Here is a 26,276-nt window from a genome sequence, read left to right on the forward strand (position 1 = left end):
GAACTAAATTGGCCATATTCCCCAAAGAAAATATTCTACCACCAAGAAAGTAAAAAATGTCCATCCTGGTAATTATGCTGCAGTGGAGGGAAAGAGCTACTGAGAACTGAAACAGAAGGCACAACTTTCAAAAACACAAAACAGTTAAACTGCATCAAGCCTAACCATCTTGAGCATCATAGAATATCTAGGCTCAAACTTCTGTAACATGAGCTCATTTAGCCCCGTATGTTCTGAGATAAGACCATGGACAGTGATCTAGCACCAACTGCACAAACTCACACTTAAAGACCATGGGTTGTTTGAGCAACTAGCCCCGTCAAAGCCATTGTTTGATTAAGCTAACCGCCATCTGCTAGAAGTATCCTTTTATTTTTTTAAAGATTTTATTTATTTATATGAGAAAGAGGGAGCAGAGAAAGAGGGCATGCAAGCAGGAGAGAGGGGCAGAGGGAGCAGGAGAAGCAGACTCCCCGCAAAGCAGGGAGCCCCACTTGGGGCTCGATCCCAGGACCTTGAGATCGTGACTTGAGCCAAAGTCAGATGCTAAACCATCTGAGCCACCCAGGCACCCCGATGAGCCCCCTTTTAAACCACTCCCTCTTGAAATATGCCAAGCTTCCTCTGGTGTACCTTCTTCCTTATGCACCAAACTAAACAAACATTGGTTTCAGATATGCTCCTGGTGGTCTTTGCTTGGTAGGCTCTACAAATCTTATGAAATAGGTATTTATTACTATTCCCAGAAATATTTCAGATTTTATTAAAGAAGAATTTTATCTTAGACCAGCACCGTCCAGTAGAACTACTTTTTTTTTTACATATATGTTTTTAATTGGAGTTCAATTTGCCAACATATAGCATAACACCCAGTGCTCATCCTGTCAAGTGCCCCCCTCAGTGCCCGCCATCCAGTCACCTCCCCGCCCACCTCCCTTTCCACCACCCCTTGTTCGTTTCCCAGAGTTAGGAGTCTCTCATGTTCTGTCTCCCTTTCTGATATTTCCCACTCATTTTTTCTCCTTTCCCCTTTATTCCCTTTCACTACTTTTTATATTCCCCAAATGAATGAGACCATATAATGTTTGTCCTTCTCCGATTGACTTATTTCACTCAGCATAATAAGTAGAACTACCTCTGATGATGGAAATGGTTTATAATCTGCACTGTCGAGCACAGTAGCTACTAGCCACGCATTATCATTGGGTATTTGAAATATGGCTAGAATGACTAGGAACTGATGTTTTAATTTTGTCTAATTTTAATTAAAATCTAGTGACTAGAAGTCATCATATTGGATAGTACAGTCTTAGAACATGTGCCATTGCTCACCCTGCTGGGATACTTTATCCAAAGGCATTTTCTCAGGGAGTAATGCACTTGATCACTTCCCTTCTCTACAAATCCCTGTAATAGTCTGCATACATGTAGAAGGAGCCTTCCTGATGAGGGAGGGGAAGTAAAACTTAGCTTTGGTCTTTTAAGGGAACGTTTGGTTGTAGGATATAGTTTCTGCCTCATTTTCTGATTGAACTAGCTTCTGCATCACCAGAGATTAGCAATAGCATTTTCTATCTACTCATCAACCAAAGATGTCACTCTGTCTCAAGTTGTACAGAGTCGGAATACCATCATGCTTATGAATCTTCCTTCACAGCACTCTTATTTGTGGAAATTCTATAAAGATCCCGGCATGTGACAGACTTTTGTGCTTATTTTCCTTTGTAGTTAATGTGAGTTTTCATAATTTTAGGTGTCCTAATAGGTATTTTAAATGGACAGTTGGCAGACCAAGAACCAGAGGCTGCTTAAGTTGATATTATCTTAAACCAGAAGCCCCAATGTCACTAGAATGTTTATGGCAGTATTTGATGTTGTATAAGAATGTCTATCACTCAGTTATTTTATTGTATTTTGTTGAGATATAATTGACACACAACATTGTGTAAGTTTAAGGTGTACAGTGTGAAGATCTGATATGTGTATATTGCAAAATGATTACCACAAGAGGATTAGTTAACAATTCCATCATCTCACATAATTATCTTTTTGTGTACAGTGGAAACATTTAAGATTTACTCTCTTAATAAGTTTAAAGTATACAATATTGTATTTTAAACTATACTCATCATGCTATACATCAGATCTCCAGAATTTACTCATAAATGTAAATTTGTATCCTTTGACATCTCTCATTTCTCCCATCCCCTAGTCCCTGGAAATAACCACCATACTACTTTCTGTTACTATGATTTTGGCTTTTTTCAATTCCACATATATGTGAGATCACACAGTATTTATCTTTCTCTGACTTACTTCACTTAGTCTAATGTCCTTAAGGTACATTCATGTTGTCACAAAAAGCAGTTTCCTTCTTTCTCATGGCTGAATAATACGCCGTTGTGTGTGTGTGTGTATGTGTGTGTGTATCACATCTTTATCCATTCACCTATAGATGCACATGTAGGTTGGGTCTATATCTTGGCTATTGTAAATAACGATGCAACAAATACAGAGGTATATAAATCTCTTCAAGATCTTGATTTCATTTCTTTTGGATATATACCAAATGTGGGTATTCTGGATCATGTGATTTTTAATCTATTCAGGAACTTTCATACTGTTTTCCATAGTGGCCGCACCAATTTCCGTTCCCACCAATGGTGCACAAAGTTGCCCTTTTCTCCACAGCCTTGCCAACACTTGTTACCTTTTGTCTTTTTGATAATAGTCATTCTAACAGGTGTGAGGTGATAGCTCATTGTGGTATGGATTTGCATTTCATTCATGATTAGTGATGTTGAGCACTTTTTCATGTTCCTATTGGCCATTTGCAGATGTTCTTTGGAAAAATGTCTGTTCAGGACTTCTGCTCATTTTTTAATTGGTTTGTTTGTTTTGTTGACATTGAGTTGTATATTTTGGATATTAACCACTTACGAGATAGATAGATGGCTTACAAATATATTCTCTCATTCCATAGTTTGCCTTTTCATCTTGTTGGTCATTTCTTTTGCTGTGCACACATTCTTTTAGTTTGACATAGTCCCACTTTTTAAATCCTTGCTTTTGTTGCTTGTGCTTTTGGTGTCTTATGTAGGAAATTGCTTCCAAAACTGATATCATGGAGGTTTTCCCTATGTTTTCTTCTAGGAGTTTTATAGTTTCAGATCTTATGTTTAAGTCTTTAATCTATTTTGAGTCTATTTTTTGTGAGTTGTGTAAGACACCTCAATTCAGTTTCATTTTCTTCTTGTGGTTATCCAGTTTTCCCAGCATCATTTATTGAAGAAATTATCCTTTCTCCTATTAAGTATCTTGGCTCCCTTGTCGAATACTAGTTATTGTACATGCAACGGTTATTCCTGGGCTGTTAAGTCCGTTCCATTGGTCTATGCTTCTGTTTTTATGCCAATACCATAACATTTTGATTACTGTAGCTTTGCAATACATTTTGAAATCAGCAAGTGTGATGTCTCCAGTTTTGCTCTTCTTTCCCAGGATTGCTTTGTCTATTTGGGGTCTTTGACAGTCTCATAGAAATTTTAGGATTATTTTCCCTCTTTATGTGAAAAATGCCATTGGAATATTGGTGGAGATTACATTGAATCTATAGATGGCTTTGGTAGTACAAACACTTTAACAATATTAATTCTTTCAATTTATAAACACAGGATATCTTTCCATTTATATGTGTCTTACTCAATTTCTTTCATCAATGTTTTATAGTTTTCAGTGCACAGATCTTGTACCTCAACAGTTAAATTTATCCCTGTTTTATGTTTTTTATCCTATTATTTGTGGCATTGTTTTATTTCTTTTTTCAGATATTTTGTTGTTAGCATGTAGAAATACAAACTATTTCTTTATGTTGATTTTTAATTGAATTATTTTAGAGCATTGATTCTCAGTCTTGACTGCACATTAGAATAATTTGAGGAACTTTTAAAGATTTCAAATGCCTGATCAAATAATTCAGAATTTCTAAAGGGTGAGACCATGGTATTAGTGTGTTTTAAAGTTTCCTAGATGATCCCAATAGGCAGCCAAAGACAGAATACTCATTATTAGTGAGTAGTTTAATACAATTAATGATTTCATATTAGAAACAAAGTGAAACACTTCTCAGATAGTTCAAAAGGATAGTCGTCGTCGTCATCATCATCATCATCATCATGATCATCTCTACTCAGTGACTTCTTAGCACACTGTAGTGTCTTCAGTCCCAAAGCATTTCTATGAGGTAGGCATCATTATTCTCATTTGTCATATAAAAAAACTGAGTAATTAAAAAAAACTGAGTAATTGATTAGGGATCTGAATTTCTAAACCCTTGCCTTTTCTTGTTTTTCCTCTTTTCTTTTCCTTCCTTCTTACTGATGTATAGAACATGGTATGCGGAAAGAGTGTGGAAACTTCATACATCAACTTTCTGTGTGTTCACCAACCTAGCAGCTCTAAACCCTTGCTTTTTAAATATACTTTACTGCTTCCACAAAGTCATTTGAATCACTGATTGTCTCAATGCCACCAAGAATTAATATTCTGTTTCCCAGAGTTAAACAAACTGAGGGCTGCTGAAGGGGAGGTGGGTGGGGGGTGAGATAACCGGGTGATGGGTGCTAAGGAAGGCAAGTGATGTGATGAGCACTGGGTGTTATACTATATGTTGGCAAGTTGAATTTAAATTACAAAAAGAATTAATGTTCTGAGCATTTATGGTATCTCATCCAAGATTTCTCTTTTAAAAAAATGTATTTATTTTCACATATACTAGGCAGCATTATCATTTATCAGAGACAAAAATTAAATATCATGTGCTCTCGTTTTAAGTAGTATTTTTCTTTTTCACTAATGAATATTTATTACTGCAGGTATTCGTTGAAAGTCAACTTGTCATTTTTCTTAAATTTTATTTTTAATTGATTTACCAATCCTGTGTTTTGAGTACCTCAAGTTTTTTAAAAAAGTATTTTAATTCTCAATAAAACTATAAAGGTGCATATGTAAATTTCAAGATACCACATTAAGGGTAAGGAAAATAACATGCTGGCTTTAGGGGGAAAAAAATGAATGAAAACAAATAATTAGGCTGAGAATGCCACTAGGTTTTTCCACGTGATAACAGATCTTTCTGTGAAGCCACGCTCCACTTTGCTCTAGTTTGAGATAATCTCCTTTATTTCTTGACTATGAATAAAATCCAGCAAATACCTATTGAGCACCAACTTTGACCATGGAATAATGAAGGGGAAGTTAATGATCACAACCTTTTACATTAAGTAAAACTAATTGCAAAGCTATTTCCCATTGTACCAGATGCAGCGATGCCAGATATATTTGACGAACATTTTTTATTTTGTATCTTTGTAAGAAATTTGGCTGTCTTGCATCTTAGCTTTACATGACAGATGTTAGGGGCCTTGAAATTGTCTCTGGATTAAGGAAAATTGTGAGATTTGGGGGCCGGGTGGGGGCTCACATTTGTGTATCATCAATATCCTTGAATGTTTAAACCAATACACCTACATAGCGTGAAAGTGAAGTATGGTATTTGAGTCTAGACTTAGTAGCAAACTACAAGAATTTAAACCTAAGCTTTCCCATGAGATTTTGGAAAACTAACTTAAAATTCCTTCTCAGTTTTCCCATCTTTTAAATGGGAATAATGAGAGTAACACCCACCTGATAGGGTTGTTGTAAGTTTTAAGTTACTGACACAGGTATATTACTGAGACCAATGTCTGGCACAGAGTAAGCATTTGCTATTATTACAACCTAGGTTTAAACTTTGAAGAATCATATGTAATTGTTTTCACACAAGAGTTTGGAAAAAGAATATGATCATTAGTTGGCCACATATCCTGTTGTTCATGATGTCAGTCGAGGACTTTTGATCTACTACTTATTCAGCAGTAAAAAGCTTTACGCACTTACTATCTTATTAAAAGAACATCCAGAGTGTTGACAATGTCAGAAGGCATCTTACAGGACATTTTTCCCCTGCAGCTCAGGGCAGCTGTGCATTCTGAGACCTCATGCATCCAAGGTGGATCCACACACCTGTGTGGAAGATGTAGAACTTCTCCCTGTGTGTTTCTGAGTATTAGTCCCTGACAGGAAAGACAGAAGCAAGTTGCAGACTGTGAAAAGGACAGAGATGCTTGGCAGTATGGATGGAGGATTTAGGCATTTGTGAGCAGCTTTATTTGACAATGAATCCCTTGGAGTATAAACATTAGGGATTTGAAGAATTTTTAGTTATTATAAGAAGACCTTCAGCAATCTGTTTTTCCTTTTAATTACACAACTGTACATTTGTGTAAAACTTCGCAGTTTTCAAAGTAAGAGATCCATTGGCATCATGATATTCCTTGCTCCTTCCTAACTGTTCTCTTCCCCTCCCCTGGTCTAGAGAAGTCTGAGAAAAAGGACATAATGAAGAGGATGATAAAACAACACTCCAGGTAGAGGCAAATAGATGGAATCCTAAAAAAGCAAAACCTTGGTCCACAGAATATGACTGAACCTGAGCACGTCTTTCTGGCATTTACATTACATTGCTCATGTTCTAAAGAGTCTCTGAGGTGAGCAGAATTCTGGCCTCTTAAGTAGCTAATTTAAGGAATATATATTCTCTTGTTGAGGAAAACTTGGAACAAAGATAAGAAATACATCTGTTGTTTTTAAATTTTCCTTTGCAATTGGGTCAATTTGGTCTAATGTATAAATTCTTCCATTCAGGACTAGCTCGCGGTATATTGTGAATTATGAATTGATAGGAACAGACGTGTGGGGCTGCCTAGAGACTGTGTCATCTGGAGGCTCACTGATAAAGTTTCCTTTTTACTGATATTTTTTTTAAAAAATGGATATTTTACTATATTTGAAGTCATATGAGATCTCTCTTTGGAAAAAGTGCTTTATGGGTTCAAAATTTGATCACGGCTTCTTTTTAGGGTCATGGCACTAAGTCTATAAAATCATCATGTAGGTTGGGCTTCTCTTGACAGCCATGTGGCCTTTTACTTATTTTCTTGCCCTGGACCCTTTCTATGTCATCTTTCATTCTGTTGTCAGAGTTCCGAAGGACAAATTTAATCACATCTCTGCCTTCAGAATACTTATTGTCTCCTTCTGGGCCCAAGAATGAAACCCTAATTCCTCAGGAAGACATTCGAGGCCCTTCCTCTCACTCTTCTCCAGGAAGTCTTCTGCTGTGTGCTCCATGCCAACAGAATCATGGCTGGTTTTGTTCACCATTTTCCAACAGGTTCAAAGGCGGCCAGCACATGACATGGAGAGAAGACAGCAGGGTGGAGACTGGGGTGAACTGGCAAGTACACGCCTCTCTCAAAGAGGGAGGGGGCACAGGAGCTGCTACCCAGCTCCAGTCGTTTGTTGCCATGTGGGAATGTAGGCCCAGTGTTGCCAGATCTTCTGATTTTTTTTTTCAAGAGAAGCCAGAAATCTGGAATTTTATGAGAAATCTTCCAATTTTTAAATCTTGGCAACTAATTCAAAATATTTTTAAAACACTATATGGGCCAAAAAGAAAAAAAAAAAAAAGAGTCTGCCAGCTGAGACTGTGACCTCTTTGGTAGGAGCCAGAAAGTGTTTGCCACTTACCTAGCCTTGTGCTCCACCCACACTACACTTCCTGCCATTCCCCAAATATGCCATGTATTTTGTAATCCTCTCCCACATTGATCTTGCTGCCAGGAACGCCCTCCTCTACTCCAGTCGGAAACTCCTACTCATCCTTCAGGACCCAGCCCAAACGTCACCTTTCCTGGTGAGGTTCACCTTCCCTGAGGAGGTATAGTCTGCTTCTGCCCAGTGGGTCATAGCGCGTACCACGTACATGGTGTTCCTTACAGACCAGGAGGGACTCTCTTATGAATCTTCTCTGGCACTGAGAACAGGCTCTGGCACATAGTAGGCTCTCACTAAATGTTTGTTGAAGGATGTGTTCCCATCAGAATGAATATATGAGATTTCCTGAGGAAATAAACACTTTTCAGTTCCTCTCATCTTTGCCATGTTGATTTCAATGTGGTAGGCAAATCCATCTGTGGATGTTGGTGTCCTTTTTCAGTTCTACACTACGTGCAGACTGTACTCTTTTTGGAGCTCTCCACTGTTACCACACTCATTGGCTTAGGGTTAAAGCATATCTAGGCAGATGGCTATATAACTATTTGTCTTAAATGGGCTAAATTATTCAGATTGTTTTTTGGGAACTTAAGGTGTAGTGGAAGAGTTGTTTCTTCAATGACCTGGAAGTTAAGTTTTATAGAAATAAAATGACTGCATGCTGAGTCAGGTAGTTCCAATTTTAAAAATATGCCTACTAATTTTGTAGTTTTGTAAGCTTACCTTCTTTGTAAGAATTTCATTTCTTAAAATTGTTTGAATTATGTTTGATGTATATTATGAGAATAATGCCAGCCTAAATGATTTCATATGAAAAATGAAAGCCACTCCAATCCATCCTTACCTCTGTTAAAGTAAAACCATAAGGGCTTCTAATTCCTAATTTCCTGTATACACCCCGTACTTCCCAACAAACAAGCCCATCCACATAATGTGACCACATATCCACCCACACAAAAAAGCCCACAGATTCCATACACATACATGCATATAAACAGAGAAATATACTAGGCAATTTGCATATAATCATTCTGTCTACACAATAATATTCAAAGTAGACTTTCCTCCTCTGGAATTCAATACACTCAAATCTTAATTAGGAAATTGCATCTCTCCTATTTCCATAAATCCATACACTCCTCTATTTTATTTTTCTGAAATTTTCTACTTATTCTAGGATTAAGACATAACGTGTCTAGAAAATGTGAAAGGGTTTTGAACAAAAGGCAAATTGTTTTTCTGAAGTTATCAACAGAAAGTTACTCTCTTGTTCAGGAGCTGACCAATTAGTTGAATCGAATAAGATTCGAACGAAGATCTCTCCATCCATTACTACTATCATCCCTATAAAATCAGAGAGAGAGAGCAGAAAATCAGTTAAAAAGAACCCCCCCCCCAAGACAGTAACTCTAACAATAAAGTTCAAATTTGACATTATCCAAAGGATGACTAAAAGTCATGAACTGGAAAATCCCAAATAGTAAAAAATGAAAAGAATAAGGCTTTCAAACGATTTGTTTTCCAAATCAACATGATACATCATCTTTCCATGATGACTGACAATAGATTACTATAATATGAAGTTTACCGTACAAGATTATGAAGAAAGAACAGGATTATGTTCTTTCTTCTACAATATTTTCTCCTAAAATACACCACTAATAGGATTACTCAATTAGGGTCTCAAGAACTCCAGAAAAAGGTCAGGATAACACACAATGCTATGCTTGGCAGTAGAGTCCAACCACAATTTCAATCTCCCTCCTCTGCCCTCGCACACAAGACTCCAGAGGCTAAAATTATGCCAAGTCATTAAAGTGTCACCGATTAACTTAAATGGCCTCCACAACAGTAGGAATCCAAATGAACGAGAAACTAAAAGCACTAGACAATGAACTCAAAGGTCAGAATTCTAAACTACAAGTTGGTGGGACCTTGGTCACTGGCTAACCATAGGCATCAATCCCCTTACCCATTTGTTTATGTTCTATCACAGACCCTGTGGATGCAAGCATGATTAAGATGTAGGCTTTTAGAGCACAGGGCTCCTGGTGTGAAGCCAGGGAGTTCAGGCCCCCTCGCTCGGGTACAGTGGTTCCAGGGTCTCCTGAGCTCTGCGCTTCCTTCATCTGTCCAGGACAGGTGCACTGTTCCAAGATGCTGTGCGCTCTGCTTTACCTTGGTAGTTTCCTTGTCCTTTCTGGCTATTCACTCATTCTAAAGCATTTTTAGGAATAACTGTGATGGCAAAAACATTATGAATGCCCAAGGTGTCCAATACAAAATATAATATGGTATGTACTAGTCAATCTCAGGCTGAATTCATAGGTTTTCAGGATAATTTGAAAGTTATCTAGGTAATTTGGTGGGGACAGGTGACTTGGGGACCCTACTCTTCCGCCATCTTGCCCCGCCTCTGGTATCTACTAGTCAAAAGACAGAAGGGACAAGGATATATATATAGTGGGTTAAGATGAAGTTAGCTACTAGTGAAAAAGGAAAGTATATTAACTGGAACTCTCTTGCTCTCATCCCATGAAGCTTGCCCATAATTTTAATTTTCAGAGATAATAGGGAAACGCCAGACAATGAAGGCTGTTAGAATTTCCAGATGGGAAACTATAGCAGGTCATTTTTAGACTAAAAAATCCCACATCTTTCCTTTTAAGGAAAATAAAAATCTTTTGGTATGATGTAGTCATAGGCATGGTTCATTATTAGGTTATAAATTTTAAAAACCTTATTAGGATCCCCAAACCAGGAACATAAAAGTATGGTTTATCCCCTTCCCAATAAGGACATATTTATTGGCATCTACAGTGAAAAAAAAAAAGGCTTCTGAAAGTCCCAAATGTATCTAAATAAGCAGTTAAGAATACACAATGTGCATATGCCACATCAAAAGAGGTATTGTAATTTAAGGACTGTAGGGTAAAAATAAAACCCAAATCTGCCACAGTTGCATAGAAATGTGTTTAATCCTCTGTCTGAGTTATTTGGTATGAAACATTACCCTGCCCCCACAAACCTTGACACAGACTTTGGTGGAAAGTTAGCCAGGCCACTGGGTTTCTGCAGGCTCTGTGGTAGGGTTGGCCAGTCTTCACTCCCTCCCAGGGCTACCATGCTTTAAATAAACTCATCTGACTTTAAAGGAATGTTATGCAGACAGATTGTTTGTTTGCACTTGTATTTCTGAAATGGAGATGCTTCTGCTTGTGTTAATCTGGGAGCAGAAAGCTTTACAACAAAGAACAGAGTCAGGGAAATCTCATTTGTACCTGGTATAAGGATTCCGGTCGGCCCCCATACTGAATTCTTTCTTAGGGACGACAGTTGTCCTTCAGGCCAATCAGGAGCTCTGTACCCATGAGGCCTCCACATGGTTCTTGGAGAAATTAGGGGCATTTCCCCCTTAAATTATATTAGTAATGCTTTGGTGCCAAATGAGTGGGTTGTTTTTTTTTTTTTTTTTAGTTACAATTGCACGTGCATATAATGATCATAATGCTAAGAAAAAGTTATTGACATAGCAAGAGAGCTAAAATTGGTCTTCTCCACACTTTCACATGTTTATTAAACATCTACTTCATGCCAGGCTTTGTATTGACTCAAACAGAAATACGAAAAGAGCATCCATGCGGGTGCACTAAAAATAGTTCACAAAGGCTAGACAGTGAGTGCAAGGAGGGAATGACAGACCAAGAGGAGCGAACTCGAAAGCATTGTACTAGAAACCCAACGTAGCTGCAAAGCAAGTGTTAAGGTCAAAAGGCAGAGGCAAGGCAAAAATCTCAAAGATTTCATCATCTTTGAAATCTTTTATGAAGGCACCATCTTGGTGCCCATGTGCCATCTCCCAGTAAATTCATCCTGGACAGGCTTTCCTCCCACCTTCCTAGAGAAAGCTGTTTCTCCTGCTGAGTACCAGATTTTTAAAATTTTGAATTCATATTGTATAAGAAATATGTATGTGTGTGTGTATGTGTGTGTGTGTGTGTATATATATATATAAAACCACTGCCATCCCATTCAGTGTGGTGAAAGGTCCATCCCCCCACCCCAAAAGGCACAAGGAAACCCTTCAATGAAGGAAACGCAGAGTCACATCTCTCACTTGCACTGAGGCTCTCATTTAGTCAACTGGGAGCAAGTTTTGCCTGCAGGATTCCAGTGCTGAAACTGTACTTTCTGTGCCCTGGACTCTTCCATCAGGTACCGATAGTTGATTTTTAGAAAATTAAAGGTAAGGTTGTGAACATTATGGTTTGGCCAACAGCAGTCCAAAGAGTTTAACATGATCAGATCTGTGGTTTACAATGGTCTCTGTAGCTTGGAGGAGGCATAGGAGGCGGGGAGATGCAGATATATCTGGATACTGTTGCAAAGGTTTGTCATCAAATACAGGCTATTGGAGATGGAATGGATGTGGTAAAATTGACAGGGTGTGTGATTACTGAGATAAAAAGAATGAAGCAGGGAAAGGTACAAGTCACAATAAGATTGATCTTTGACAGGATGTGCAAAACTCTGAGCTCATCCTCACTAACAACTGATAACTTGGGCTAGTAATACAGAGTCACATCTAAAAAAACTTGACACTTATGGTGTGGACTGGACTAGGATGTTTTTCCCCAGTATCTCTGCTGTGAAGGACGTACACGTTAGGGTTTACGACGTATTTGTGGGCCAAAGTTTTTATTTACATAGCTACGAAATAATTTTTTTAAAAGTCAGATTTAGTTTGGTAACAAGGGTATCAAACTGGTCCGTGGAGGTACAGCACAGGGACTAACTGGCTAACTTCAGGTTTCCCATCAGTGCCTGCCACTGACAACTCAGCAAATTATGGACTCCGCCAGGTACAACGGAATACAGTATGCTGTTATTAGCAAGAAGTAATTAGGGTCAAAAGTCTTAGTTGGTCATTATGTATAATGTAGCACTTTTCATAGAAACAAAAATGTCAGCCTTGACTCAAATTTAAGGAGACATGCCATTACGGGTGTTTTCTTTCACTGTGGTTTATTTCTAGCATGAATTTGAATCCTTTAGGATTAGGATCTGGCATTTGTACTTGTGGCTACAGCATGTGGGAAATAAAAAAAAAAAATCAATAGAATTCTATCTCAACATTCTGACTAGTTAAACTTAATACTACCTGCATGATATCTGTTGAGGACTATATTCTCGTTCCTTCTATTTTTGAGCCCATCCGGGAGAGAGTGTCTGTGAGTGTGTTTGTGACACTGCACATTATAGTTCAAGTGAAATTAATGATGTTTGTTCAACTTACTTCTAGCTCTTCAGTGATTTTAGCTAAGGAGACATGAATGACTATGTCTTATACTAAGCAATAATCGTATGTGACAATACTGAAATATTAAGCTTCTTGTCAGATTTCCTTTTAGAGAATTCCATCTAGGGGCTGAGATATTACATAATATCCCTAAGGCAAAACCTGCCATGTATTTACCTTCTGATTATTGTAACACCACATATAGCCTTATCTTTAAAATTCCAAGACACACATCTTTTTAGAACTGAACAATATTTACTATCAAATCATGCTATAAAAATCTTTAAAAAAGATACTTCCTCTATAAGACAGATATAATAATAGATAACATTAATCTCCAAATTAATAAAAGATCGGTAAAATTTAGGAACAATGTTAAAAATAACCCCTAACAATTGAGGAATATTAAAAGCTGAAATAAAGTATATCTATCATTTTAATGTCCCCAATTATTTTCTCTTCAACAAGGCTTGACTAGATTGAAGTCTATGCAACACAATGAAAACAATTTTCAATTTGGCTCTAGCGAACACAGTACATTCAAGTAAACATTCTCTTTTAATGACTGAAAAGACATTTTAAGTCCACAAAGGGCACCCAATTAAACCATTATCTGTACCAGGTATGCAATCATTCTTAGGTACAGCCAATTTCAATTTCTGCCTTTTAGCAAGAGTATATCACAGGTCTGAAGTAAGACCTTCTTCAGGGTAAAGTGCATTTCTGGAATATTTAAGTCTGGTGGGAGAGGTAAAGAAATGGTTAGTATCTTCTCAACAACTGCACATCTAAAAAGAGAGGTCTCAGTTTTGACCAAGCCCAAGGGAAAAAAAACCCACATATGTGTAGGAATTACCCCACACATATGCAGAAATAAAAACAAGCATGACAACAAAAAAATATAAGCAACATGTAGGAAAGAAAACCCCACATATACGTAGGAATAAAAACAAGCTAGAAACATGTGAACACAACCGAAAACCTTTCCCAGTGCACCTCGCCCCCGGGAGCAGTGATCACAGAGGCCACCCTGCAGGGTGCAGGATGCTTAAAGACAGAGCACAGGCCCTGTTTCTCCTGAACTTAGGCAGGCCATGTGTTTTCCCTGAAATTCTGGGCCCAGCTCTCGGTTTTCTCCTCCGAGTATTCTATCCCCTAAGTTTTCTCTGTAATGCTAGAAGTTGGCCTGGATTTCCAACATTTCAACATTCCTAATTAAAGGAGGATTGTCTTTATCGGGCTGGCAGATGGTGCCGCGGCAGAGTCTGCTCAAACTGAAGCATGTTTGCAAGGCCTTCCCTGCTGGAGATTTACCAGGAGAAGCAAATGTACTCGGCACACCTTCCATGGCAAGTAACTAGGTGAGTGGCCAGGTCCTCAGAGAGATAGAGATAGACATGGAGACATAGGGAGAGAGAGAGAGAGAGAGAGAGAGAGAGTTAGGGAAGGGGTGCGTAGAGACAGAGAGAAGGAGATGGGGATAAGCAGAGGGCTAATACGGCAACTTCGAGGTCCTTCCAACTTGCAGCCCTGCTGTCATGTGCTGCGGGGCCAGTGAAGGGTAGTGGCTAATATCAGAGACCTAAAATCCGAAAGACTCTAACTGGAATCCCTGTGCCACTTATAGAAGGGCAAGGCCTTTAATTTCTCCACAACTCAGTTTCCTGCTGCATAAAATGGGGACAACATAATTTTCCCAGAGGGATATTATCAGAACCCCATGAGGTAATGAATTTAAGGAGATTATTTTTGCAACTGACATTGACACAGGGTCAGGTCTCAATAAATACTTTTATATTATCAAATGTAAGTTAATTGAGTTTATAACTATATAAGATAATAGAGATATAAATCAAATTATTTTTATAGAGTGTTAGCCTCAACGCTACTGATTTCGGTAAGCTCATGTTGCTCCCCGGATTGTGCTGTTCACATAGCACATAAACACTGGATCAACTGGCTTCCGTTTGGAGTATGACCTTAACTCCGGGTCTAGTAACAGCCAAAGGGTTTGCTTTCAAGGAAACCTACTCTGAGTTTTAAATATCAATGTCAAGGTTAAGTTCTCTGGCAGTTTGCTTTCTCTCTGGTTCTACCGTACTTGTACAGGCCAAGTAAATATTCTAGGAAAAAAATAAATTTTACAGTGTTGAGGATACAGATTGGCTCTCAGCCCATGGGTGAGATGATGGTGTTCTTCTTCCTCAACCCTATTCCTGATACCCTTTTCGCATCTCTCTTGGGAATCAAAGTCAGGCTCTTAACAATCAAGTTGTCCCAGAACCGTCACCTATGGTATTGACTGATGATAACCATTGCTTCTCAACAGAGCATATTTGAATAGCCAAAAAAGACTTCAGGAGGCAATATAGTCAGCCTCAATTGCAACATTTTAGCAAGTGTGTGGCCAGGGAGCCTGCCAGGAGCTGCCCTCTCCCACCTCACTTACACTTTTGTAGTCACCTACCTGGCAATACTGGGGCAAATGGAAAATCCGTAGGGGACGGACCTAACTAAAATATAAAACCTGGGGACACCAGTCCTCCTCTTTCCTCTCTCTCCAACTCTTCTACAAATGGAAGGAAAGTAACTAAATTCATTTAAGAGAGGCATTACTAGTGGCAAGTATTGGCAGGATGTGGAACAAGTGGAACTTTTGTATACCAGCGGTAGAGGTGTACATTGGTGCAGTCACTTTGGAAAATCACTGGGCAGTTTCTACTAAGGGTAAATGACACATAGTCCCTGACTTGGCAATTCCTCTCTAATAGGAAGGCATACCTATGTCCACCAAAACCACGCACAAAATGTTCCCTTTAGGTATAGCAGATAAAAACTTAAAGTAATTCAGATGTCTATCCACAGTAGAATGGATAAGTAACTTTTGATATCCATACAATGAAATACGACACGCCAAAAAATTAAATCAAGAAGGAATCGCTACACACAACACAATAGAGGAGTTTCACGAACATAATGCTGAATGAAAGAAGTCAGATACCAAAGGGTACACACTGTATGTTCCATCCTACACAAAGTTCAAAACAAGGCAAAATGAATTTATGGTGTTAGAAGTCAGAACCGCGGAAGAGGGCATGGAGACGTTTTGTTTCTTGACATGGACATCTGGTCATACAGGTGTAAGCCCTTCGTGAAAATGCACTGATTGTAAACTTATGATTTGTGCCTTTTGTGTGCATCTCTGTTGTATTTCAATAAAATGTATACAAGAAAGCACAAGAGTCTCCTGCACGAAGACTAAAAATGTGGCCCATAGTTCGGAGAGATGCTTTGCTGGTTGAGCGAGTTCCCTGAGAAGGAGCAGTAGAAGGAAGATCAGCACACCTGAGTTTCACTTAAAACATTTGAACGAATCCTTGGTTCTCTCTTGGCCTCATTTTTCTCCTCTCAAACAGGAAGGATGTCCCTGGAGGTCCCTAAGATTTCTCATGGCTCTATCATGGGCACACGGACCTCAGAACGAGCACACTGAATCACGGAACTTGTGGGCGGCCCCAACCGGACAGCAGGCGGACTGCAGTCCCTAACGTTCTCCCACAGGTGAAGGCCGCTTCCCCTCAGACAGATTCTTGGGCAGCAGTCTGATAGAAAACTACATTAGAATAGGTTTCTAGAAAAAGATTTTTTCTCTCTGGCAGCCTGGATCTTGTCAATGTTGGGTCTCATTGAGCAATAATCCCTCAAAGAGAATTCATCCTTAATCCTAATAGAAGCGACAAGGGTGAAAGCAGTAATTACACTTGAGGTAACCAACCTAAAGACCTTAAGTAAGCTGTTCGCCGGGTGGGGCTATGTTCTTGAAGCTGCCAAATGCAGCACTGAATTTTTGATCACCTCTTGCATTTGACCTCCTAACAAACTGGGATTATCAACATCCCCTTGCCAACTAAATTCTAATGAGGAGGTCTGAACTGAAATTAAATGCAGATAGTTGAAATGAGGCCTTATTATGCTAACCATGTCCTTCAGCTGGGCCAAAAGCTTCCCTAAATTGGGATCTTTGCTTTGAGATGGCTTTTCCCATGCCCCACGCAGGGAGGGGGAGAGGCCCATTTCATCAGCACGTCCTCCCCTGGCCCCTCTCTTCTTACCTTGGGACAATCTAGAAAAGTTATTAGGATGGAAAATGTTTTGCTGAATTTTTTTTTTTTTTTGCATATAATTTCCGAGAAATTTCCAAAATAGCAAGGGGATGCTGACTTCCCACTAGGACTCAATAGAGTGTAGCAAATCAAACAATTTTCCAAAAGGCATTTTCCTACCACTCATCTGACCACACATCCCACCCCACAGAGCAGCACTGTGGCTGCAAGCAGAATTCTATCTGAACTTCACAGATTGAAAAAGGTATATTTGCAAATGTGGGAGGGAGCAGAGAAAAACCCCAGTGTAGACTTTTGAGTGGGGCGGGGGTAGGAAATGACAAAGGATAGCAGTGTAATCAGGAAAGAACCAAAGTCACTTACTTTGTGTAACTGAGCTGAGGTGGGGTGACGACGTGGGCATCCCGGGGAGAGTGACTCCCGGAGCGACGCGCAGAACGGTTTCAGATTCGACTCTCCGTGATCTGCGGGTCTCGTCTAATCAGGGAAACTTTAGTTTTCGCCATTCCTTGCTGAGCTGTGACACATGAAAATAATTACTGAGGTTAGGGATGGAAAATATTTATTAGGTCAGCTCGACCATCCTTCCCACTCTGTAGGCCGGCTCCCCGCTGGGCCGGGAAGACATGGCTGTGACAACGACCTGGCCTGTCCCGGGCACCCAGCACCTGGAAAGCAGCTTATTGGGTGCTTCTTGATCTTTGCTGGGCTCGTGAGTGCCAAGGAGGAGGAAAGCAAGGAAACCCGTGAGACACAACGCCGCCGCAGGGAGTCCCATCTCCCGGCCACCCACCAGCTGTCAACAGGGGAAGTCCTCAGAAGGGTGGTCTCAGAAGGTTGACGTGCAGCCCTTCCCTGACGGGTTCCTCACTGTTTGTTATGACAGACACACGAGGCCATAGTTAAGGTGGGGAAGGCGTCTCTGAAGGTCACGTCCTGCGCCCCCGGCGCTTGCTTGGGTGAGGCCTGGCTCCTCAGAGCGGGCGCTGAGCAGGTCCTGGCCGAGGGGCCTGCATGCCCCGCTGGTCGTCACTCAGCCAGGGAGGAGAGGGCTGGTCCCCGCCAGGCTCTCCCCTGGGCCTTCTTCCTCTCGGCTGTTTTTCTTCTGCATGATTTCCAGCTCGCTACCACTGAGCCTCCCCTGAAGAGCCCCGGGAAGCCCTGGGCAGCCCAAAGACGGTCTCTCCAGCGCCACAGACACAGGGCTGCTCCTGTGCGGGGCCTCCCGAGGAAACAGCCCTCCCCAAGCCCCCGCCAGCTCCAGTCTATGCGCCCTTGTTTGGGGCGGAAGTCTAGGGCCGCTTCTCTACAGGACTCAGGGCACAGAGGCGCTGAGGATGTGCCCCATAGTGCTCTCCGCCTCCCTCCGCAGCCCTCCCCGGCCACCGGGGCTGTGGGGCCGAGGGCCCTCCGCCTCCTCAGAGCCCCCCGCACACACTGAGCAGTGGCTCAAGGGCCCCACAGCAGCGGCCTCAGAGATCAGCCCCGAAGAATGGACTCAAATGCCTCCCCAAGCCCCCAGAATGTGTAAGGGGAAAACGGAGCAAAACTTGCAATAAAGTTAAGGAAGTGACTGAGGAAAAGGTTCTAATGGTTGCAGATACTCACACGGAGCGCCGGCGTTGCTTGTACAGGTGCAGGGCAGGGACAAGCACGCGAGGGAGACAAATGAGCCATACAGTCTGCTTGTCCACGTACAAGAAGCGGCCTACACGGGATGTTTTTAAGGTAACCGAAAACCGCCCACAAGCCTCCCGGGCACTTCCACAGCTCTGTGGAGAGGGAGCTCTTTCACGGGCCTGGCCGGGCCCTAGCAGTACCTGGGCCGCTTAGGCCCTTCAGGTTGGTGCGCGGTGGTGAGCGTCGCCTCACACACCCACCTTGTCACCCAGCTTCCAAGGGGCCGAATTCTCACGACGGTTCTCACTCCCTCATCCACGTCTGCCCCGGGCACGCGGTACATACACCCCCAAGGCCTTGAAGTCCTTCCTGTGCCTCAGCCAGGAGAGCCACGTCCTCCTGACGGGGCCCTGAGGCACGGCTCTTCAAGGCTGTGTCAAGCTTTTACTAGATAGCTGACCAATTTGTTTTGTTTTCAGATTTTACTTATGTATTCGTGAGAGACACAGAGAGAGAGGCAGAGACACAGGCCGAGGGAGAAGCAGGCTCCATGCAGGGAGCCCGACGCGGGACTCGATCCCAGGACCTCGGGGTCACTGCTGAGCCAAAGGAAGATGCTCAACACTGAGCCACCCAGGCCTCCCAATAACTGCCCAGTTTAGTTTTAAAAAGTGAGGGAGGTCATCTCAGCCATTAAAAAAAAAAACCAACTTACCACTTTCACTAATTACTCAACTATAGGCCATGGAGGCTGCTCTCCTGAATGTTTACTAGCGGGTATTATGATCATATAAGAACATGGGGAAAACATAAATATGAACCTGTGTCCTAAGTGATTGGGGATGTGTAATTCAACACAACACTTTTAAGGCAGGAGTTTTTCAGATTCAAAAAAGAAGATAAATTTTAAAGGTATTTCAAGACTCTTCTACTCTAGGTCAAAGCTGAATTATATCTCTTTTGGTTTTTCCTTTAATATCTTTTTTCTTTTTCATTGCTTCATACGCACTGAGGAACTATCGTAGGGGATTTGCTCGCCTCATTTCAATAGATTTGTCTAATTCATTTTAATATCCATAAACACTTCAATTCTCTTCCCCATTCTACTGCAAAAAAAAAATCCTGCTTTTCACTTCTTCTTTTTGGAAAATAAATGAACCAAAATGTAATATGATATTTAAGTGAACGGTGCAATGAACATTAAATGGTCCACGTGGCATTACATTATGTTTTCTGTTTTGTTCTATGCATCTTTCTAATACAGGAGAAAGCCAGTGTTCATGTAAATCGCTCTGGTTTTATACAACTGGATGCTGCATTCTTTTTGAGACTCAGGGCTCTGGTGCAGTAATAGGGAAAAAAATAAAAGAGGCAGCAACAAAATAATGGGCACCGGCAATCAAACTATCATTATAGGTACATTATGTGCGGGGTGCTAAATTGGTAGAAGGCCTTTATTTTTAATTTCTGCTCATCTGTTCACCGTTATTAAGCGAGCTTAGACACCAGAGGAGATTTAAGAGTGATAGAGGGTAATTATACACTTTAGGAAAAGATATTTTTCATCGTAGGGTTAGAACCACACCAAGAAAAAAGCTTCTTCGGGATTTTATGCAGAGCCTCAATGTACATTTTTGCTTGGACAGGTACATATTTTTTATTTTATATTCCAGTTTGCATTTCACATAATGTGATTCCTATTATATTTTTATTGTCTGGCTATATATAATTTCAGAGCTGTTTTTAAGGGCATCATTTTAATAAATGATTGCTCATTTTGTGCTCTGTACTTAAAAATAATTCACAATGCAGTTAATGAATTTTCAATTTTCCAATTATGGTTAGTGTCATTGGGATGAAAATGTGAGCATTTTAAACATAATTAGAGACTTTGGTTAACTGGAATGATTAAGGGCACAAAGTCATAGAAACTACACAAATTTTGGCAGTTTTATTGGTGTATAACTGACATACAATAAATTGCATGTCAATTGCACATTTTTATAACTTGATTTGTGTGAGATATATATATATACATGTGATTTATACATATATGTATAAACACCATCTAGTCAAATTATCACAATTACTATGAAGATAGTGAACACAGTTTCAACTCTCCCTGAATTTTCTTGTGCCCCTTCCTTTGTAAGTTCTCCCTATCCTGTGCTCAGTGTAACAATTTATCAGCCATCACTATAGTTTAGTTTGCATTTTCTACAGTTTTACTTGAATGGAACAACATAGTAATATACTGTTTTTCTGGCTTCATTCATCCCTAGCACAGTTATTTTGAGATACATTCATGTTGTTGCATGTATCAGTAGCTTATCCCTTTTTATTGCCATTCCATTATATGGATATACCACATTTTGTGTATCCATTCACATCCAAGTGTCGATGGACGTTTGCATTGTGTCCTGTTTTTGACTATTACAAGTAAAGCTGCACTAGACATTCACGTACAAATCATTGTATAGACATTTTCTTTTCCTTGGGGGTACTTACGAATGTCATAGCTGATTCATATGGTAGGTGGGTGTTTAAATTTTAGAGACTGGCAAAATATTTTCTAAATATTCTTCTATTTGGACCATCTTCTATTCCCACTACAATCTGAGAGTTCAAGTTGCTCCTCATCCTCACCAACATTTGGTATTGTCAGTCTTTTCAATTTTAGACATTTTATAGATATATAGAGATTTCTCATTCTGTTTTGATGTTTTTTTTTTTCCAGTAACTGCATACTTAAATTTTTTTTTTTTTAATTCCAGTAGGGTTAACATACAGTGTTATATAGTTTCAGATGTGCAATATATGGATTCAGGAATTCTATACATTTCTCAGTGGTCATCACAATAAGTGTACCCTTAATTCCCTTCATGTATTACACCCATCCCCCATCCACCTCCCCTTTGGTAACCATCAATTTGTTCTCTATAGTTAAGAGTCTGTTTTTTGGTTTGTCTCTTTTTTCCTTTGTTTTGTTTCTTAAATTCCACATATGAGTGAAATCATATGGTATTTGTCTTTCTCTGACTGACTTATTTTCCTTAGCATTATACCCTCTAGATCTACCCATGTTGTTGCAAGCAGCAATATTTCATTTTTTTATGGCTGGGTAATATTCTATTGTGTGTATATATCACTTCGTTTCTATTTATTCATGTACTGATGGGCACTTGGGTTGCATCCATATTTACCTCAACAATAATGCCTCAACACACATAGGGGTGCATGTATCTTTTTGAAATAGTGTTTTGGTATTCTTTGGATAAATACACAGTAGTGGAATTATTGGATCATATGGTAATTCTATTTTTAATTTTTTGAGGAAACTCCATACTGTTTTCCAGAGTAGCGGCTGCAATAGTTTGCAATCCCACCAACAGTGCATGAGGGCTCCTTTTCCTCCACATCCTCACCAGTATTTGTTGTCTCTTGTGTTTTTAATTTTAGCCATTCTGACAGGTGTGAGGTGATAGCTCATTGTGGTTCTGATTTGCATTTCCCTGATGATGAGTGACACTGAGCATCTTTTCATGTGTCTGTTGGCCATCTGGAAGTCTTCTTTGGAGAAATATCTGTTCATGTCTTCTGCCATTTTTTAACTGGGTTATTTGTTTTTCTTGGTATCGAACTGTTTAAGTCTTTCTTTCTTCCTATCTCTCTTTCTTTCCTTCTTTCCTTTTTTCTTTCCTTTATTGAGAGAGTGAGCACAAGCAGGGGCAGAAGGAGACAGAGAGAGAATCTTAAGCAGATTCCATGCTGAGTGTGGAGCCCATCACAGGGCTTGATCCTATGACCCTGAGATCACAACCTGAGTTAAAAGCAAGAGTCAGATGTTCAATCGACTGAGCCGCTGAGGTACCCCAAGTTGTAAAATTTCTTTGTGTATTTTGGATACTCTTTATCAGATTTGTCATTTGTAAATGTCTTCTTCCATTCGGTAGGTCTTTTCATTTTGTTGATTGTTTCCTTTGATGCGCAGAAGCTGCTTATTTTGATGTAGCCCCAATGGTTTATTTTTGCTTTTGTTTCCCTTGCCTCAAAACACATACCTAGAAAAATCTTGCTAAGGCTAATGTCAGAGAAATTACTGCCTGTGTTCTTTTTTCAGGATTTTTATGGTTTCAAGTCTCACATATAGGTCCTTAATCCATTTTGAGTTTATTTTCATGTATGCTGCAACAAACTGGTCCAGTTTCATTCTTTTGCATATAGCTGTCCAGTTTTCCCAACATCATCTTTTTCCCATTGGATGTTCTTACCTCCTTTGTTGAAGAGTAATTGACCATATAATTGTGGGTTTATTTCTGAGCTTTCTATCTGCTCCATTGATCAATGTGTTGATTTTTGTGTCAGCACCATACTGTTTTGATTATTACAGCTTTGCAGTATATCTTGAAATCTGGGATTGTGTTACCTCCAGTTTTGTTCTTCTTTTTCAAGATTGCTTTGACTATTTGGGATCTGTTGTGGTTCCATTCATACACATTTTAGGATTGTTTGTTCTAGATCTGTGAAAAATACTGTTGGTATTTTGATAGGTATTGCATTAAATGTGTAGATTGCTTTGGGTAGTACATTTTAATATTTGTTTTTCCAACTGATAAGCACGGAATGTGTTTCCATTTCTTTGTGTCATCTTCAAATTATTTAATCAATGTTTACAGTTCTCAGAATATAGATCCTTTCTTCTTTGGTTAGATTTATTCCTAGGTATCTTACTATTTTTTTGGTGCAATTTTAAGTGGATTGTTTTCTTAATTTCTCTTTCTGTTACTTCATTAGTGCATAGACATGCAATGGATTTCTTTATACTGATCTTGTATCTTGCAAACTTACTGAATTCATTTATCAGTTCTAGTAGTTTTTTGGTGGAGTCTTGGGTTTTCTTTATGTAGTATTACATCATCTGCAAATACTGAAAGTTTTACTTCTTCCTTACCAATTTGGATGCATATTTATTTTTGTTGTCTGATTGCTGGGGCTGGGACTTCCAGTACTATGTTGAATAAAAATGGTGAGAGTGGACATCCTCATTTTGTTCCTGATCTTAGGGTTGAAATTTTTCAGTCTTACACCACTGAGTATGATGTTCATATATGATCTTCATTATGTTGAAGTAGGTTTCCTCTAAACTTATTTTGTTGAGAGTTTTTCTCATGAATGGATGTTATACTTTTTGAATGCTTTTCCTGTATCTATTGAAAGATCATATGGTTTTTATCCTTTCTCCTGTTGATATATCATACTGATTGATTTGTGAATATTGAACTACCCTTGTATCCCTAGAATAAATCTCTCTTGATTGTGATGATTATTTTAATGTATTGTTGGATTCAGTTGACTAATATTTTGTTGAGCATTTTTTTTTCATTCTGGTTTTAGTTTTCATTTCTCTAATTGCTAATGAGGAGTATTTTTTCATGTGATTATTTGCCATCCATATATTTTCTTTGGTGAGGTGACTATTTAATACTTTTGCCTATTTTTTAAGAGAGAGATTGCTGTTTAATACTTTTGCCCATTTTTGAGAGAGTTCTTCATATTTTACTTAAGAAATCTTTGACTAATTCAAGGTCACAAAGATTTTATGATTTTTCCTAGAAGTTTTATAATTTTATGTTTTACATTTAAGTCTGGGGTCCATTTTGAGTTAATTTTTTTGTATGTAACTATGGATGGAGTTCATTGCTTTGCATATGAATTTTCAATTTGTTGAAAAAACTATATTTTCTCCACTGAATTGCCTTTGCACTGTAGTAAAATATCAATTGTTCATGTATGTATGTGTCTATTTCTGGACTCTCTGTTCTGTTCTATTGATCTATTTATTATTACACCAATATTGAGTCTTCTGACCTATGAGTATGATTTATCTCTTTATTTACTTAGATTCTCTTCAATTTGGGCTGCCTGGGTGGCTCAGCAATTGAGCATCTGCCCTTGACTCAGGGTGTGATCCTGTGGTCCCAGGATCGAGTCCCATATTGGGCTCCCTGCGTGGAGCCTGCTTCTTCCTCTGCCTGTGTCTCTGCCTCTCTCTCTCTGTCTCTCATGAATAAATAAATAAAATCTTAAAAAATATATATTCTCTTCAATTTCTCTAAGCAATGTTGTGTATTCTCAGTACGCACATCTTTCAAATTTATTGCCAAATTTATTTCATATTTTTTATGTTATTATAAATAATATTGCTTAATTTCAATTTCTGATTGTTGATAATATATAGAAATACAATAGATTTTTGTATATTAATTCTTGAAAGCAGCCACTTTGCTGAATTCACTTTTCCTAGCTGTTTGTAGGTTCCATTAGATTTTCTTCATATATGAGTATATACTGTGTGGAATAAAGACAGTTTCGTTTATTCCTTTCCAACATGGGTGTCTGTTATTTTTCTTTCTTGTTTGATTGCACAGGTTGCAATCTCCAGCAGAATGTTGAATAGAAGAGGTGACAGTTCCTTGTCTTGTCCTTGATCTTAAAGAGGCTTTCAGTCTTTCACCATTAAGTATGACACTAGTTATAGGTTTTTCAAAGGTGCCTTTATCAGTTTGAGGAATTTCCCTTCTATTCCTAGTTTTCTGAGAGTCTTGATCAGGAATGGATGTTGGATTTTGTCAAATCTCTTTCTGCATTTACTGGGGGTAATCATACAGTTATTCTTGTGCAGTTTGTTTGATTTTCAAATGTCAAATCAGCTTTGCATTCCTAGGATAAACCCCACATGGTCATAAGGTATTATCCATTTTACATATTGTTGGGTTTGATTTGATAAAATTTTGTTTAAAATACACTGTTACAAACAGAGTGCAGGAGAATTTTTAGGGCAGTGAATCTAGTCTCTGTAATACTATCATGGTGGACACATGTGATTACACATTTGTCCAAACCCACAGAACGTACAACACCAAGAGTGAACCCTAATGTAAACTAAGGACCCAATGTAGGTTCATCTATGATAACAAATGTATTGTTTGGGTGGGGGTTATTGATAATGGGGAGAGGTACACATGTGTAGGGAAAGAACTACAGAGATCTTTCCATATCATCCACTCAATTTTGCTGTGGACCTAAAGATGTTTTAAAACATAAACTACTAAAAAAAGTTCTGGAATAGATAGTGGTGGGTAGTTGTGCAACAATGCAAATGTGCTTAAAGCCACTGAATTGTACACTTTAAAAATGGTTAAAATGCTAAATTTTGTTTTATATGTATTTTATCATAACAAAATTATTATAAGGTCTTTGATGAATACAAAAGAATATGGCACCTAATGATAAAAATGAGCAACCATGTACCCACCACTAGATTAGGAAATAATTAATTATTATACATAAGTCTTGGGCACTTTTCTGAATTATACTCTCTTCCTCCCAAGGATAACCATTCTTCTGATTTTATGCCTACCATTTCTATGTTTTCCAATCTTGATATATCCCTAACTAATATATCAGTTATTGTATATCCTAAACTCTCTCTATATATAATATCTGGTATATATCCCACAAGTGCTCCTTCTTACTTAGAGCTATGATTTTCAGATTTATCCACATTGATACATGTA

The 26,276-nt window shown here is 39.1% G+C and overlaps 1 protein-coding gene across 2 annotated transcripts in view; it reads right to left on the minus strand.

The window, feature by feature from the left end:
- Positions 1-26,276, minus strand: part of SATB2 (SATB homeobox 2) — a 288,684-nt gene that overhangs the window by 243,759 nt on the left and 18,649 nt on the right. For both annotated transcript variants that reach the window (XM_049106485.1, XM_049106488.1), the window contains exon 3: positions 17,443-17,596. The gene's annotated coding sequence lies outside the window, so the exon portion shown is untranslated. The remainder of the gene's footprint in view (positions 1-17,442; positions 17,597-26,276) is intronic.

Source organism: Canis lupus, chromosome 37 (assembly GCF_003254725.2).
Source record: "Canis lupus dingo isolate Sandy chromosome 37, ASM325472v2, whole genome shotgun sequence".
Classification (NCBI taxonomy): Eukaryota; Metazoa; Chordata; class Mammalia; order Carnivora; family Canidae; genus Canis; species Canis lupus.